The 18,625-nt window shown below is 37.1% G+C and overlaps 1 pseudogene; it reads left to right on the forward strand.

The window, feature by feature from the left end:
* Positions 1-16,073: 16,073 nt before the first annotated feature.
* Positions 16,074-17,010, forward strand: LOC122641803 (annotated as a pseudogene).
* Positions 17,011-18,625: the final 1,615 nt, after the last annotated feature.

An 18,625-nucleotide genomic window follows, 5' to 3' on the forward strand; every position in this document is an offset into this window, starting at 1 on the left:
TTATCCCCACTATCGCTCAGACCCAAATATTATCTCCTCCACCTTTCGGATCCCTTTCTCATACTCTTGCATCTTCATCCTCCCCATCCTCTCTTCATCAACCTCTTGCCCGCCTTTTGGCAAGAACACCAACCCTCCATCTAAGACCCACCGTCTCACTAACCTCTACACCCAACCAATCCCTAGTATGATCCTACCCACCACCATTCCAGTCGAGCCATCTCCACTGATCGATTGCATTACTCACTGGGATTCAACTCATTCCCAATATTGTATCTTCCCTTACACCTCTCACCCATCCTGCCATACTCGTTTGATCCCACCCAATGACTCTAAGGCACATGCCCACACCTTCTCCCCACAACCCACATAAGCACACCTCACCCATTCAACTGCACCCCTCCCATAGGATATACTTGAACCCAACTATTACTTCCAAACCAAACAGTACCCTGAGTGGCGTTAGGCTATGTCTGATGGATTTAATACATTGCTGCATAATGGGACATGTTCTTTTGTTCCACACAGGTCTGACATTCATCTAGTGGTCACAAATGGGTTTACCAGATCAAAAGAAAGGCTAACGGGACACTAGACGCTATAAACCTCATCTTGTTTTGAAGGGCTTCCATCAACAATATGGTATATGTTGACTACAATGGCACCTTTAGTCCTGTGGTCAAACCCACGACCATCCGAATCAATCTTTCAAACAAGCACCATGCTCATGGTTTCATCGGCTCTCTCAGTTTCTCATTCAATATGGTTTTCGTGCTTCCAAATACATCTGTCTCTCTTTATTTACACACACGGTGATGTCAATATGTGTTCATTTATGTGAGTGACATTCTTGTTATGAGCAACTTCTCTAGCCATGTCACTCTCTATCACATAGTTAGGGGCTAAGTTTTCACTGAAGGATTTGGGCACTTTGAGTTTCTTTTTAGGTATTATAGTTGTTCCACATTAGGCTGGTATTGTACTCTCTCAACAACATTATATAACTGGTCTTATATAGTAATCAGGAATGGCAGATTGCAAAACTCTCAATACTCCCATTGCCACTACTACAAAGCTATCTCAGTCAGGGGTGTCTCGTTCTCTGATCCCACTAAATACCACTCAGTTGTTGGGGCTCTATACCAAACCAAATGTTGCCTTTGTAGTCAATCATGCCTGTTAGTTTATGCATGCTCCAATTGAGGACCATTGGGCTCTTGTCAATCGAATTTTACGCTATCTCAAACACACATCAAATTATGGTTTCCTCATTGAATGTTCACCCTCTCTATAGGTACAGACATTTACAGACATTGATTGGGCCGGTTTCGTTGATAATTGCAAGTCTATCGATGGGTTTGCAATTTTTCTTGGAAAAAATCTCATCTCGTATATAGAAGACTATTGCTTGTTTGTCCATCGAGTCTAAGTACAAGGCTCTTGTTGATGCCTCAACAGAACTCACTTGGCTCGAGTCTCTCTTCACTAGCATGTGTTCCCATTATATAGTCCTCCCACTTTATGGTGCAACAACATCAACGCCACTTATCTTTCAACCAATCTTGTATTCTATGCCCAGACCAAGCATGTAGAAATCGACTTTCATTTTGTGCATGAGAAAGTAACGCAATGTGAGTTAACAGTATATTCCATTTCCACTATTAATCAGATTGCAGACATCATGACTAAGGACTTCTCTTCAACACATTTTCAGTTAATTTCTATGTGACAAGTTAAAGGTCCGTCCTAGAGGACCTTCAACTTAAGGTGGTATATTGAGCCATATCACATGCGATCACATAGGAGAGATTGAGTTGTACTTTGAACAGGTTCCTTGTATAGATTTCCTATTGTAAATGTATTTTCCTTACGTAGGATTCTTGGCCATCAAGGCATTGTAACCTATTTATTCAATAGCTCCTCTACCCTCAATGATTTTGGTAGAGAGGGCAAACAAACTTCATCTTCTCCAAGATATCTTGTTTCATCACATAAATATTGTTAGTTTCAACAAAGTTGTTGGATCAACTTGAAATGACTCGTTAACATTAGCTAAAAAGAACACATGATTGAAGTCTGTATTTGCAACCTAAGTAGACAAGGGCCATTGATTGGGTTAGGCAATTGAACAGTTGACTGCTTGACAAAAATGGGTCTTCTATTGATCAACAGATCTTTTTCATAATTGAACGATTGAATTTGCAGAACATAGGAATTGATGGAGGATTGGTAGACAACCAAATGCTTGTGGGTCGCCTCTCTTTCTCACCTTGTTGTTCACGTGACGCTTTCCCCCAATCGATGGTTGGGGGGCAGTGGGGCTCTGGGGAACTACCACCACTGCTACCCCCTCCCCAATCGATGTTTGGGTGCTTTCATCTTTATGGTTCCCTCCGGTGTGAACTAGAGCTAGAAGACTACCCTCGTTCCAACGGGGTGTAGTGAACAAGTAATTGGAATAGGCATGGCATGGCCCACTGGCCTGACTTCTGTTTTTGCTAATGAGAGAAAGCCCTTCTCCTGAACACTACTAGTACCTCACCACACCGATTTCACAGCTCGATTAGTGCAGCTCTTCAAAGCTTTCTTTAGGAGAATACTCGTTTGTAGATTCAAATGTGTATCTTTGGTTACATATTAAATATATCATTTTAACATATATCTAACTAATTCAAATTTAGAATGGCAAATATTTGGGTCTGAATCAGTCTGAAAAAATCCTAGAATCGGTAGATCTTAAGAATATTCCAACAATTCTAGAGTTTTTCCCCTGGGATCAACCGTATTGAATCGCAAAAAAATTGGGATCAGTACTATGTATTTGGCCAATTCTTGACCCAATTCACCGATTTTTTAAACCCTAGTCTTGAGGTGGTCTGGGACTTGCTCCACGAATCTCCTTTGGTGCTCTTGTTTACCAACTCATCATCATCCCTCAAGGGATACTAGAAAGAGTAGCTAGAAATTATAAAATCCCCCCCCCCTCCATCAAGTAAAAGAACTCTGGAAATGTCATGTAAGAGCCATTCTTGGTCAAGGAAATATTATTGGCGCGAAAATTTATATTTAATTACCTGAGTGCCCTCTTTGTGGATTCCTTATTGAATCAAATGTGAAAATTGTAAGGTTGGTTTCACGCGTAAAAAGTAGAAGAAATAATCTCACATTAGATATGAATAGCCCGAGGTGGAGATTTATAAGTATTTGGATACCTTCTCCTTAATGGCTAGCCAAGCTCCTTACAAGATCAAGATGAATGTCACGAATTATTTGTGTGCACAATTTCATGCATATGAAGTGAGATATACATATAGGTCTATGGCTCCTGATATGCCGCCCCCAACCAGCTCCCCAAAGTCCAACCCTACACGGTTGTGGGGCCTACTAATGGATATATCATAATTGTACGAAAGGAGGAGAAGAAGAGACAAACAAATGACAAGGAGATTAACTTGGAAGCGGAGATGAAAGGGACATAAATATTGACGAGGAAGACAAATCAAATAACAAAAGAATAACTTAATTGGAAGAAGTGGGTGAGATGGTGAAGGGTCATGACCCATGATCTACAATGACGAGGGACGTCTAGATGTTTATACTATACTTGGGCTTTTGGTATCTGGAATCAATTTGGATCATCTACTATCGACCTGCTCGGAAGGACTATGCTGCCAAGACACGGTGAGGCACGCAATGACCACCTTACCCTCACTTGGACAAGGTACTCATTTGGAACTAGCTAGATAGTGAAAACCGATCAAAGGCTTGAACAGAGCCATGTCGACGTTGTCTCTTGAATCTTGAAGTAAAAGGCAGATCATGAGGAAAAGAGAATTATTTGGATAATACAAAGAAAAAAATCTATTCGATCCCAATGAATAATCAATTAATAACTAATGATCTTTAAGGATTTCAATATTTAACTGGTTCTAGAATATGAGAAAAAGAGAATCATGAGACTAATATTGTTGCATTTGGTATGTATTCTAAATCAATAATACATTTCAAGAAATCATACCAAATGGAGCCTTAAATTCAAGAAGTCCACTATACACGACTCCAAAAACTTTCATGGTATAGTTGTATAGATCATTATCTTTAACCATGCTTTAGAATTGAGATTTTTCAGGGGATGGGATGTCCGGGACCTACAAAATATTGAGATCTAGATGTTACAAAATGGCAATTATACGTTAAATAAATAGTGGATCCAAATGTTTAAGATAATGGGTGGAAGACTAAGGTTGCATTTGGTATAATTTCTTAGAATGCATTACTAACCTAGAATGCATACCAAATGCAACCTAAGACAACTAAGAGACATGGATTGATAGTGAATTGTATCTGACTGGGGAGGAAAGTCCGGGTTACACAAGCCAGGGATGTAAACGAATAGTCAAAAATCCGAATTCAATCTGGGGTACATATCCGTATCCAGTCAAAGAATATCTGGATCAATCACATCTGATCTGTATCTAATACGTATTTGATCCGTCTACATCTCTTCTCTCTCTCTTATAACTGAATTAGGACAGATTGACATTGACTTGTAGAAGAAAAACAATAAATTAAAGATAAATTGATTTAAGGGAGGCGACTTACTCAAATAAAGAAGTACATATATATTTGACCCCTCCCTAAGTCCCAAGGAACTCATAATATTTAAACAATCACAACATATAAAACCTTTTATTTATATATCTTTTTTTCACTCTAAGCTTTCCAAACTCCATAATCTTGGGGGAGCTTCGCTACTCAAAGGAGGGAAAGCCTTCTCGCTTCTCTCTCTCAAACTCTCTGGGTGGAAGATATGAAGGTATGTCAATTAAGCGCTTTCTTCCGGTGTTGTTTCATAATTAATTTCATTCTTACACTACATATGTACTTGGTGCCTGCGTCGAGAGCTTGTTAAGAAGAAGAAATTATTAATTATACTAATGTGAAAGCAGCAAAAGATGGTGGTGAAGGTGCAGATGAACTGCCAGAAATGCAGGACCAAGGCCCTTAAGATTGCCTCCTCCTTAGATGGTAAGTTGTAGTAGTAGTAGTAGTATTACATGCTACTATGTATTTATTTGTTTAATATGGATGGAATTTTTTATTTTACGAGGGGATGAGGCATTAATTTTGCGTGCTCCTGTGTCTGGGAGTAGGGGCCGGCCATGCAATCAAGCAGTGTTCTTTCGCCCTATTTTTTATTTGGGATAAAGAACACTATTAGGCTGTGTATGCTACGGTAGCACCTCCCTGAGTCTATCTAGCTCTCTCTCCTCCCACAATTGGAACGCACTAACATTGTGTACGCGGCCTGGTAGTGTTCTTTTGTCTCTTTTATGGGAGAGGGTTCCCCATGACCCCCATGTTGTAGGGTGAGTTTTCCATGCCATGCCAATGACGATACTGAGAATGGTATCGTTTTCTTTACATCTACATGGATGAAGAGATAGAAAAAAAAATTATCTGAGTAAGGTAATAGTACATAGACATTGTAGGAATTTTTGTTTTTCATTTTTTGTCAAAATAATCTCTTTACTTTTTTGATAAAATGTGGTGTTGAATGAATGGAATTAATCATCGATAACGGGGTGGAAGAGGTGAAGATACAAGGGAAGGAGAAAGACCGCGTGGTGGTGATCGGGGAAGAGGTGGACTTCATCCTCTTGGTCAAGTCTTTGCGAAAAAAGGTTGAGCCGCATGCCCACATCTTAAGTCTTGATGAAGTAAAACCCAAGGAGGAGAAACCAAAACCAGAATTTCCACCACACATCATAATTTATGACATGGGTTATGACCCATCACCAGGTTATTGTTCTCTCATGTGATCGATGACTACTCAGTCATTCTTGCTGTCTTTGGGTTTTGGATCATGTTTATAAGGATATGATGTCTAATACTTAGTTGTATTCAGAAATGATGCTTTGAGTTTTGGATAGTATATATGTATGAATTGTAATTCTCTTTTTGTTAATATGTATCATACTATGTTTTTTTTCTTGATATAATAAATTTTGAGCAAGAGATCTCTACTTGGTTGCATGGTCTCTACACAAGTGAACCAATGAATGGAGGTTGACAACTTAGCCAAATAAAGAAGGGGGGGGGCATAAAGGCCACCGTGCCAAGCTGCCCATGGTTCTAAGTATCGGTATTGTATTGATGTATTGGCTGATGCATATACATAAGAATCATCGGATAATGAAATTGATATTTTATTTACTGATCAATTGTATTTGGCCAAAAAGTAATCTATTTTTTTTTTTTCTATTTCATAGAACCAACAAGAGGGTACATCAAGGTTGTCCCCTTAATCCTTATCTCTTAATAATTGCAATGGAAGGAGAATTAAGGTTCCGTACAATAAATAAATTTAAAAAAAGTAAAATTAAATTTAATGTAGGTACAACTACTCCGGAAATAAAATCTCTCTATCTTGGGATCCCCAATTCATAATATTAGATTCAAATCTCTCTATCTTTGGTAATGTCCTGGCATATTGGAAAATTCCATTTATGTCTCAAGCAAGAAAAGTTATGTTGATAAAATCGGTTCTCTAGTCTATTCCAACATATTTAATGTCTTGTTTTATTTTTTTCAACTATGATTTGTCACCGATTGGACTCAATTTGTTCCTGCTTTTTTGTCATAGTAAGTAGATTAGAGTTATGTTGATAAAATCGGTTCTTTAATCTATTCCAATCTATTTAATGCCTTGTTTTCTATTCCAATCTATTTAATGTCTTGTTTTATTTTTTTTAACTATGATTTATCACCAATTGGACTCAATTTGTTCCTGCTTTTTTGTCATAGTAAGCAGATTAGAGTTATGTTGATAAAATCGGTTCTTTAGTCTATTCCAATCTATTTAATGTCTTGTTTTCTATTCCAATCTATTTAATGTCATGTTTTATTTTTTCCAGCTATGGTTTATCACCAATTGGACTCAATTTGTTCCTGCTTTTTTGTCATAGTAAGCAGATTAGAGTTATGTTGATAAAATCGGTTCTTTAGTCTATTCCAATCTATTTAATGCCTTGTTTTCTATTCCAATCTATTTAATGTCTTGTTTTATTTTTTTTAACTATGATTTATCACCAATTGGACTCAATTTGTTCCTGCTTTTTTGTCATAGCAAGCAGATTAGAGTTATGTTGATAAAATCGATTCTTTAGTCTATTTCAATCTATTTAATGTCTTGTTTTCTATTCCAATCTATTTAATGTCTTGTTTTATTTTTTCCAGCTATGGTTTATCACCAATTGGACTCAATTTGTTCCTGCTTTTTTGTCATAGCAAGCAGATTAGAGTTATGTTGATAAAATCGATTCTTTAGACTATTCCAATCTATTTAATGTCTTGTTTTCTATTCCAATCTATTTAATGTCTTGTTTTATTTTTTCCAGCTATGGTTTATCACCAATTGGACTCAATTTGTTCCTGCTTTTTTGTCATAGCAAGCAGATTACAGTTATGTTGATAAAATCTGTTCTCTAGTCTATTCCAACCTATTTAATGTCTTGTTTTATTTTTTCCAGCTATGATTTATCACCAATTGGACTCAATTTGTTCCTGCTTTTTTGTCATAGCAAGCAGATTAGATAGAAAAAAAATTCATGTCTTTAGCTTGGACATCCCTTTGTATTCCCAAGACAATAGAAGGAGTAGGCTTTCGCATTACTTCTGTACATAATATTTCTTACAAACTTGGTACTCTTGAAACACATCTTACTTGATCATGACTTTGCGTTTAATAATGGTCAAGGATATTTTTTGGTCTCTCATACCCAAGGACCCGCAGGCCAACTACAAGCTAAGGGGGAAGGTTAAGACAAACCCACAGTCTACAACTAAGGGGGGGGGGAGGAGAGGGGAGAGAGGGGTGCCTTTTTTGGCACAGTATGCAATCCAGGAGAGTTGATCCCTGGACCTCCTGGGGGACATGTACTCAACTTGCAATGCCTCCAACCAACCGAGTTAGCGGTTGTTTGCAATAATGGTAATGGATTCGTGGGTAAGGAATAGCATATAAACGACTCTTGTGAGTCCAAGTAAAGTAGATTGTTGAAAAATTGGAGATGATAGACAAATATCTATTAGAAGGATCATTGGCTTCCATATTTGACTGGTTATGTTATGCCACCATATATACAAAATCATCATTTTTACTTGAAAGTTTGTGATACGACCATGGAAGAAAAACTCGACCGAAACCTGTCGAAACCACCGAGTTAACTCGATTTTGCAGGTTTTCGAGACGAGTTGAAGGGGATTTTATAAAATCCCTGGATTCGGTCAGGTTTCGATGGTTTCGACCATATTTTGGTGGTTTTGACATATATGCCCATCGAAACTAGGGGAAACGTGGCTCGAAACTAGGACAGATAGGTATTTATGTCATAAATTGCAAGTAAATGATTTTGTATTTGTATTTCATTTACTTAAGATATTAAGATATTATTCATAAATAAGCAAATATCCCCTATTTGAATTCAATAAAAATTGTTAAAAAATCAAATTCCAAAAAGAAAAAAAGTCAACCCCCCAGTTCAAGAACAAAAATTGAATTTTCGACGGTAGGTGCAATTTTTAACTTTCTAAAGTTGGGATTTTTCTCAAATCTAAAAATTCCATAATCTTAATATGGTAAAATATTGCCAAAAACCAAAAGTGCATTAAAATATTTATTTGTTTTGATATTTAAAAAAATATTTTCATTTAAAGAGATTTTGACAATATTCGCGAACACCAAATTAAGTTTGATCGGTACATAACTCTTTTAATATAAATCAAATTTAAGAAATCTTGGACTTGTTGGAAAGCTATCAAAACAAATTTTTTTAACAAATCCAAGATTGTTTAAATCTCATTTATATTGAAGGAATTATGTTCTGATCAAAACCTTTTTCAATACCATGTCCAAGAACAATATACAATATCAAACTTGGATCAAAACCACAAGTAATATTTTAGTGTTCTCTACATGAAACTAATGTATGGATTGAGTTTAAAATGTAAAAAATAAATAGCACAATAAGAATTAGGGCAAAAAAACAACTTTTAGGCCTCGAAATCAAGGTTCGAGTTAGTCTGGAGAAAGTCCCAGGTTTTGATCGAGATATGGTCAAAATCGAGATGAACTCGGTTTCTGACTGGTCGAAACTTAGTCGAAACCTGAGTTTTAAAACCTTGGATACAATACAATGGGTTTATTTATTAATTTTTTTGGACAGTAGGGGTGATATGTATAAATATTTAAAATTTATAGATATTTTTATAATTACGTGATACCTCAGGGGATGTACGTGTAAATTACCCAATCTAAAATAGTAGAAGGCTAGAAGAAGCCATCGGCCAACGCCAACACCTGTGGTTGGTAACCTCAAACCAGCGAACATTCTCTTGAGAATCGATTCAGATTTTGTGTCGAACATCTCATCTGCATTGCCCATTGCAGTCCCTGTTGGAGTCCCTTGAGCTGCGCCACTGATTTTTCTTCTGATCATGTTCTCATTCTTCAGACAAAGAAAGAAATTCAAAAGAAAAAAGAGGTTTTCCAAGTGGTTGCGTGAGGTTAAAGTTGGAACGTCCACTTGGCTAACTCTTTCCTCTACCTCACTCCCAATCCCATGGAAAATGCCTTTCTAGCAGCATCTCTCTGTGTGTGTGAAGTTAGAATGCATCTTCAATCCCTCAGGCTAGAAAGTCTCTGCAAACTATCATCGCCACAGTCGGGTTTTAGTTATAACACTCGAGTTATCAATGGCCTCTTCCCGCCAATTTTGGCCAACTGTGAAACGGTCTCGATCTTTTAACTCTATGGGAATTCAGGTCTATTTCCCCAAGAATCTCTCTGATTCTCTGAGCTTCAGCGATAATCGTGTAGAAGATGAGCGGTCCAGAGGTGTTATCACCAAAGAAGCTGACATCGCCACTCGGTAACCTCTGTCTCGATATCGTGCTCAACGTCCCCAGCTTTGCCCCGCCGTTGCTCGAGGACAGACGGGCTTACTACTCTTGGTTTTACCTTGGGATTGCCGGGTTTTCTCGAATTTTGATTTTAGTGTTCCAGTTGCTGATGAGGGTTTTCGGTTTAAGCATGCCATTGTTTCCCCTAAGGAATAAGTGTCAGATACACGGTTGATTTATGTCCCTGGAGGGAGTGAACTTAAGATAGGGGCACAGTTAACTGGGAATCTGAGACTGGAGAAAACATATCAAGGTATTAAGAATAGGACTTATTTATTATCTATGTTCTTTATATTTTGTCTACTTAATATCAAAGTTAGCATTTAAGGTTAGTCATATATCAGGTCCTTTTAGATTGCATGTGGTTAAGTAATAGAGTCTACTCTCCTGGTACCATATTTGATTTCTTTGTGGCAATGGATTGCAGCTTGATTCTACCTTATTAGTACTCAAAATGAGTTTTATAATTTAAGACATAGCTGGGTATATGCTAAAGTTTAAGCATTGCTAAGGAGGGGTAGGGGAAATAGCCGAATTTTTTATCAATGGGAAATATGAAGGCCAGAATCATCACAAATTCCTTAGTTAAGTGTTTTTCCAATGTTAAAGTGACGGTCTATGTGAGCCTTAAGCATCAAAGGATATTTTGAAGTTTAATGGTGAGCAAACTGATTGATGTCAGACCATGAAAGTTTGCTTTCAATGTATTGATTTTACACAAAATCTGTGAAGAATAATGTCTTACAGATATCATCTTTCTGACCAAAGCAGACTAAGCAGTCCCAAAGAGTAACAATGGGTTGTGCCCTTGTACCATCTTATTAGACCTTTCACTAAAGAGATGGGTTTTCCACTAGATAACATTGGTCTAACTGGGAACACGATTTGTACTATTTGTATATTCTTAATTTTCTATAATTGGTTGTGTTTTTACTATTTCTCTAAATTTGTTGGTAACCAAGTCACCAAGATGATTAACTTATTTTGTAAGGTCACATAATGTTTTCCTTGCCCTCCCAAAATTCCAATTCCCATACTTTTTAAGATTGTTATGGTCGTTTAGGTAATTTTATCCCACATAGAAAAGTGTGGTGGGGGGTGGTGGAGGAGGGCATGCACCTTATTTAGGTTGTCTCCAAATCCCTTCTTTCTCCAGAGACTGGTTCAGGTCCTTGAGAGGTACAAGACAATGCTACTTTTGGGAATTTTACTGAATTCTGAAGTTCAATTGATATTCTATTTACTGTTCAGTAGTTCATTTCTCTGAAATTCGTTGCCATTGTTCGTAGACTTGATGGTGTAACCGTGGCAAATGAAAATAATGTACCTATATTCCTGAACAGTTGAACCATTCCCACATATACATGACTAAAAGAGAGTAGTAAGATACTGATTTTTGAAAACCCAAGAAGAGAAAAGGAAACGGAAGAGTCTGAACTGAGTGAGTCCATCTATGTGTTGCAGAACGAACATGGCTGAAGCAGCTATTAGAGTGAGTCCATCTATGTGTTGCAGAATGAACATGGTTGAAGCAGCTATTAGAGTTAATCCATCTATGGATGAAACGGAAGTTAGTTCCCTCTTCTTGGTAAAGCTGCTGCAGAAGGTCTTTGTGGTTGAGGGACTCGTCGATGATGCAAGTCTAGAGCAAAGTCGTCAGTCCAAATATGGAATCGGCAATGGTAGTATTGTCTGCATTTTTCTCACAACAGCCACAAACATAGCTTGTCTGCATTTTGCTCACAATGGTCACAAACAACAAAACCCATTACTGCATTGGATGCCATTGCCTGCCCAAGGCAATGGGGACAACATGATTGAATATGCCTTCGTTAGGGTTGGGTCTGAAGCTTAATTCTCTTTCTACCCTCCAACCTGACGGATCTTAGTCATTTTAGGTGCTCAACCCTACTTTCTGTGAAATTACATCATTTGCACCTATGTCAAAAGCAAAATTTAATTGTACTAAGGGGCAGATAAAATACAGTAATTCCGTTTGTAACCTGCTTGGTTACAAACAGACGGAAATATTTTTGATAAATATGATTTATGCTATCCATAAATCTGGGATTTTATTTATTTTTTAACCTCAATCGTGTTTTTTAACTTCAATGACTATTATCCTTTGAATCATTTAGTCTTTTCTAAGTTCATTTTCCTTTGGCATTAGCCTTTAGGAGACATTTAGAGACCTTTTCCACTTCTTTTTTAGTAAGAACCTCGAAGAGCATCATTTTCTTTTGGAGTAGTTACATCAGTGTGTATCCTTTTATCTATTTTAATTTTTTGAGTGTTATTAAAAGTTCTAGTTTATTTTAGAATTAATTGTTTGCTTTGAGGAGTGGAGGGGGGGTGTCAAACAATTGGTTCAAGGATGGTTGGATTTGGACTTTTGGGTTCAAATAGCGCTTAAGTTGGGAGTTTTTTTTCCCTAATTTAATTCTCAATAACCTAATTTGGTTCTGGTTTCCTATTGTATTAAAAAAAACTTTTACAATGATTGTAAAGGCAGAGCGTTTTATTAAGGAGAAGAGGATGCATCAGGGTCCCATTATGAAGTGTGTTTGCATTACATTGCCTTGGGTGTGGTTTTCTGATATTTTTCTCATGTTCTCTGCAAAACAAGACCTAGAACAACCTAGTGGCTGCGTTGATTCAGAATGATAGAGATGTCTGCAAAGACCCTATAAAAAGTTCTTTTGAACTAGGAGTGAGCTCTTTTGAATGTGGAGAAACGTTGTAGGAGTAGCAGTGCCGAAGAGCTGCTAGCCCTTTTTTAGCTCTATATGAAAAGGGACAGACTTGTCAATAAGAGAAAAAAGAAATAGACATTACTGGTCAAGTCAATAATTAGAGTTTTGCCTTCTATATATTCGGTGCATTTTTGTCTAATTACTTTTTTTAGCTAACCTTTTACCCTTTTTTTTGGTTGCCTTCTTTTCTAATATCTTATTTTCTTATATTCTGCAGAGTCTCTTAGCGGTGGCTTCATAGTTTAGTCAATTGTTGTTACTTTCTATAAACGGATTTACCAAATCTTATATGAAAGCAGGGGACTACCTAATGAATTTCTTCTCAGTATATCTTGGAGAATTCCCACACCGAAATGACACATTGCACTTTTTTCCTATCATTTCCTTGAAAAGGTATCACAACAAGAAATGATGCAGGGTATGCTTTGTATTAATGGAGGTTGAAATTGCTAGCAACCTCCATCATAATGGATTTTTGAATTTGTTAGTGGATAACCATTGGCACATCACTAATAGAAGTGGTCCTTTTAATTTAATTTCTTTGTCCTAGGATTTTCATTTTAAATAGTGTAGTGTTTCTCTAGGTCCATTATCTAAAATATGTTCTTTTTGCCCCCCCCTGTTTTTTGGGTAGAAGTTCTTATTGGCCTTTTTTACACATTTTAATATTAGTTAGCAATTTCAATTGTTTGATTTTCATGCGTAACATTTGTTTATTTATTGTCATTAAAATCACCATTCTCTAAGCTATATGTTATACTCTGGTAATGCGCATAAGAGAAAGCAGGTTATGCTTCTCACTTTTAATAGAAGGTTCTAGCTGCCAACATGATTTAAGGATACATTTTTTCCTGGATACCCATTGGCACAACCCTCTCAGAAGTGGCCCTTTTAAGTTAGTTTTTGTTTCCATAAACTGCATCTCAATGTTAGAGTTTTGCTCTAATTCTATTTATCTAATTTCATTTGTTTTCTTTTTATACGCCATTGCATATAAGTTTTACGGGCTTGTTGAATTTGTAGAATTTTCTTGTATAGCATTAAAAATCATGTGTATCTCCAACTTGTATGGTTTACTATCTGTTAATGCACATAAAGAAAGCAGATCACTCTTCTTTCTAGTATTGTCTTGTCTTATAGTCCATTTATCATGCATAACGATTCAATGTTCTTGTTTTACTCATTTAGGTAGAATTTTTTATCATTAGAGAAAGCTCTTTCTATGTTTGTCACCTGTTCTTAATCCCTAATTGTTTTGCTATGTCCCGTTGACTTCTTTCTTATAGCCCATAACCATATACCACTCTTGTTGTGCTTGTCTTGAGAAACTTTTGTTGTCTTTTTTTTTTAATTTATTATTTTTATATGTCTACATCCCATAAACATATTTTTTAATTTTACTGGGGTCAACTTCACCCCCCCCCCCCCAAAAAAAAAAAAGATCATATCAATAAGGTACAATAATCTGATCCGGCAGTTTTTTTTCTTGTATGTTCGGTGGTTGGGGGGGGGGGGTAGCACAGCAGGTGGTGCTGCACGATATAGCAGCCAGGAGAGAGGGGGAAAGAGGTCGGGTGAGTGCGTCAGAAATAAAAGAGTTTCCCACAGGCAGAGAGAGAGAGAGATTCCGTTACATCTTGCTAGGGTGTACATCATTTTCACTAAAGATAAAAACTCCTAATTACATTCTAAAACAGAGATAGAACTCAACTAGGAATTCCTACATATCTCCTACCAACTCCTATTGGACCAAAAGCCCGGTTTGGATCTGGTTTGCCTTGGTCAGGGTTTCTAGATCGGGTTCTTCTGGTCCACACTAGATCATGTGGGTGATGAAATCTATGGTCACTTCCTCCTAGATGTGCTCCATGATGACGGAATCTGAATGGTTGGAAACTTGGAATAATCAAGATACGGATTCTGTAACCAGCCCTAGTGCTTCTTATGAAACACGTTTATGCTGGGTTTTGGTGGACCCCTTGTAGAGGCATGGATTTTACAGGTAAAATAACTTCTAGTTACGTTTCCCATTTTCCATCGCTTTCTGTGAAACTCATTCTCCTCGTATTGCTTCTTTCAAGTTTTGCACAATGATCATTGTAATATGACACATTTGATTACACCTGTTTTCCTTTCAGTCGAGCTGATTTTAGTAAGGAGTCTGCATTCAGTTGGTTGAGCAAACTCTCTGGAGAAATGAAGATGGCAATTAAAAAGTCAAAGATTCTATTCTGCGATGGCTATCGATTTGATGAGTTCTCCCCTGGTTTAATTGTCTCAGCTCTTGATTACACCTGATAATCAAGAGTAACTCACTTGATGCCTGATAATCCCTTCCAGATCTAACATAATCCGATCTTTCATGGCAGTACAGCTTCTCGAGATGTCCAAGCAGAAGGTGAGACAAACCATGAAAGGTGTCTGGTTCATGGTCCAATATTTTTAGATGTCATCTAAGAAACCACCCGAGAAAAACCAAACCCTCTGTTTTAATTTATTTCTTCATTCATTCTTTCATTCGTGCCTTATGTTTTCTTATCTAGTTCTTCTCCCCTTCCACTTCACTCCCGAGGTAACTGTTCTATTAACCATGTCTAATATTTTCTTCTAGAACCGATGAACTATTGGATAAATTGGTTCTGTAACATTAGCCTCTTTTAGTTTAAATTTTCTGATACTTGACAAAACTTTGTTATCTATGGTCATTAGGTCTGTGAAAGTGGATTTGAGTCATGCTAGTGGGACTCAAAGAGGGAGGGATGATGAAGTTCTATATGTTAAAAAATCTTGTGTAGAGGATTGATAGATGCTAATTTACACTGAGGTTGGGGAGGGGGCGTTTGGGGACTGGTACTGGTATATTCTGAATTGTTTCACAAAGCCGAAGGTTTTACTGAGACTTTCTATTTAATTGTAATCCTCTTTGTGATGCAATAATTAACCTCTTGTAATATGGATGTCTTATGTAGAGGAGACCTTTTACTGCAGGTTTCCTTTATTATTCATCAAGTAATTTGTGATTCAGAACTGTATGATAACCTCTCAATAAGCACTCCTTTGTGACGATGAGTTTAAGCCTGTGAAAAGTATCACAAATCTTTGTGATAGTTTCATAAACACACTGCAGCGTGCTGCTGTAACTACAGATAGTTTATTTATTGAAATGCCCTTGAGATGATTTTTATTACCTATTTATTGATTATAGACTTTTGGCATAAGGGAGGTTGTCACAGAGGATCTGGATTCAAGGTAAATAGGCTTAGAATCCAAGAATCCAATGTCTTATGGGGCTATAGTTCTTGTGGAATCAGATGAGATGAAGTTCCCTGAAATCTGGAACTTTTTTTTTACATAGGCACGAGGACTGTAGAATCATTCATTTCAAATTTTACTACCAATTTTAGGTTCTCCTCTGGTAGTGCTAGAGAAATATCTTTGATGTTGTACAATGGTAAAGAAATATTAAATCACTCTATTTCTAATCCTGTATGCTAATACAAATCTATCTCAGGGCTGAATCATTGACTGGAATAGGAAACCCTATATTGGCTGGACAGGAGTTGCTTAGGAAGGAGGAACGCACAAAATGGGTGTTAGAGGTTCAATTTTTAATAACAATGTCAACTATTTCATGTGCACCTGCATTCAAGGTATATGTAATAAAGTAACTCAGTTCTGTTTTATTTCATTGCATGCTGCTGACCATGCTGGGAACATCATTTTATTCACCAATTCAATGTTATTTAAGATTTGTCATATTGATCTGCCTAGGATGTATGTTCATCCTAAGTAGTTTTCTTGTACATACAACTATACTTGTAATTTGAAATTTCGGTTGGTATATGGAAATTTGTCAGGTGAATGTTATTGATACTGTTGGATGTGGAGATAGTTTTGTAGCTGCTATTGTCTTCGGGTTCTACATGATATGCCCACAGTTAGTACGGTAGCACTTGCAAAAGCTTTGGGTGCTTCAACTGCCATGGGTGGTAGGAATGTTGCAACCTTGGAGAATGTCATAGAACTCACAAGGGTTTCGAATCTCAATGAGGAGGACTTGTATAATTAGTTACTTCAAAATTTGGATGGAGCAGAAGTGGTACTTTCAAAAGCAATCATAAATGGATGCAATAATCAAATGAAACATGTGTCCCTGCAAAAGGTGACTGTCAAAACTTGAGGCTGTGCTGGACAGGAAGATGGTGACATCTTGATGAATGATTGAACAGAGAAAACTTTCTACAACAATGTTGAATTGGTGGTGACTAACTTCTTTTTAATGGCCTTGATTGGTTTTATCTCACTTTGCCATTGCTATTGGAGAATGATCCACGTAGTCAGGAGGATCGATGATTTAACGCTTTTAGGATAAGCCAAAGTGGGTCGCATGGTTGTACTCAGGATAAGATAGTTAAGGAAGACTTCCGGATGCCAAGGGAAGAAGACTCCTTGATTTGAGACCTGAATTCCAAGTTTTTTTTTTAAAATATGTAAATCCATTGCAAATTGTTGTATCAGCAGTTATTGCTCTGCTGGAAGAGGCTCTAAATTTTTTATTTTGGGAACAGTTTCATGCTAATGTGCCATTGTAGAACACATGCAAATTGAGTAATATTAAGCATTGCACTATAGTTTGAGAGTTGTAATTGTTAATTTCTTTCTCCTATCATTCTTATGTTGGCTTTTCATTAAGCATGATTTTGGAACGTTACAAGTGGAATGTATTGTACACAGGTATTAGAGTACATATGAATTATTAGGTTGCTCCATTGTGACCAAGTGGTCTCAAGTTCGTGTTTCTGGAAATAGCCTCTCCGTGAAACAGGGGTAAGGGAGGCTGCATACATTATGACACTCTCAAACCCCGCAATGGCGGGAGCCGCCTTTTATATGCTCAAAAGTGTAACTAGTGTCAATTCATTTTTTGAAATCATGCTCCTTTTTTTCCATCTTAAGTTACACCAAACCCCTTTCATGATCATCGATGAGGGATTAGACTCCATATGACTGATATGGGATCCTAACATACCACCACGTTTTTGAACTGATGTCTACAGTGACCCACTTTGGATCAGGTAATCTTTTCTAAGCAGCTCTGCTCTCCTTAAGGGTTTTTGCTTGGTGGCAAGAAACTCTTTCCTAGGGAGTTTCACTTTGGCACTAGATCACCTCTTTTGTGGGAGGATTGAAACTGAGGATCGGCTGTGTTGATTCCACTGATACAATCCTTGGAAGAACTCAATCCCATTAATCGACTTATAAGGTAACTCAAGACTATATCAATTGAAAAACCCTTCGTCTTTTGAGAGCTTCATCGGTAAATTTTGAGTCAACTCAGTGATTCATGGGACGAGTTTCCTTTTGAGAACTTCATCGGCGACGCTACAACGAGCGGCGTCTCCCAACAAGTTTGAACGACTTATTACGGAGAGGAAGGTCCGTAAAGCCCCTCCTTCGGCTTTTCGTCAAAACGATTATCCGAAGTTGCCCACAAAGAGCCGTTAGAATAAGGTTTGTGGTACAAAAGTACCCTTCCATCTTACAGGAAATAGGATTGCCCTTAATGGTCATATACCTTTGTCTTCCACAACAACAACATTCTAACTAAATTTGTTGTCCTTTAATACCCTTCTTCTCTCACTTCCCTTTTAGCAATCCTAAGCTCCCAAACTCAATTATGTTATTAATTATTAAAATTTAAATTAAAAAAAATCGACGAGTATCCAACTTTCCACAGTTTATACAATATTGCAAGGAAACTTAAATATTAAATCATTAATTTTAAGTATTTATTTTTGTTCTTGGGGTTAGGGTTTTTCTATTTCACCTTTTCAATTTAATTTATTTGGTAGGTTGGAAAGAAGGTTTCTATCACCTTAAAAAAATAAAAGAGAGGGTTTTCTACAAAC

This window comes from Telopea speciosissima, chromosome 10, assembly GCF_018873765.1.
Source record: "Telopea speciosissima isolate NSW1024214 ecotype Mountain lineage chromosome 10, Tspe_v1, whole genome shotgun sequence".
NCBI classification, from domain to species: Eukaryota; Viridiplantae; Streptophyta; class Magnoliopsida; order Proteales; family Proteaceae; genus Telopea; species Telopea speciosissima.